This window comes from Egretta garzetta, unplaced genomic scaffold (genome assembly GCF_000687185.1).
Source record: "Egretta garzetta isolate BGI_Z169 unplaced genomic scaffold, ASM68718v1 scaffold291, whole genome shotgun sequence".
NCBI classification, from domain to species: Eukaryota; Metazoa; Chordata; class Aves; order Pelecaniformes; family Ardeidae; genus Egretta; species Egretta garzetta.
The window spans coordinates 2,194,851-2,195,420 of NW_009258783.1; positions in this window are offsets into that span (position 1 = coordinate 2,194,851).

The following is a 570-nucleotide window of genomic DNA, read 5'->3' on the forward strand; positions in this document are numbered from 1 at the left end:
GATGGGGCCGCTCGCGTCGCGGACGGAGGCCCGGAGGAGCGCGGTGGACCGCCGGCCGGGCCGAAAGACTTCGAGTTTCACCCGCCTGAGTTAAACATGGATCAGCGCCGTGAGCAGAAGAGAGTCTCGAGTCCTCCGGAGGAGCCAGATTTGGGGCATCTGACGACCCCTCCGGTGGTCACCAGGAGGTCACCGTAGCCACATGGATGGCCCAATGACAGTTGAAACGTGGGCTTTGATTTATTTACCACTTGATGCCTTTGGCCACGCTTCCAGTTCACTTACTGCGCTACATTCGTTTCTGCTGTAGCGTTTTTCTTACAGGCAAGAACGCTTTTGCCTAAATTAGTTTGTGGTGTACCTTTTTTTTTTTTTTTTTTACAGTCGAGAGTGCTTTCGCCTGTTGCCTGTAGAGGAAAGACCCAGGCTTTTACAGTTATGACTACCAATAACTGAAAACAGAGCTCCCGATCATCATCTTGTGTTTTAAGTGTAGTCAGGCTGTGTTATGACAAGGAGAAGAGTGTGTGATGCTTGCATACGCCTACTTGAACAGATGCAAATGCAGAT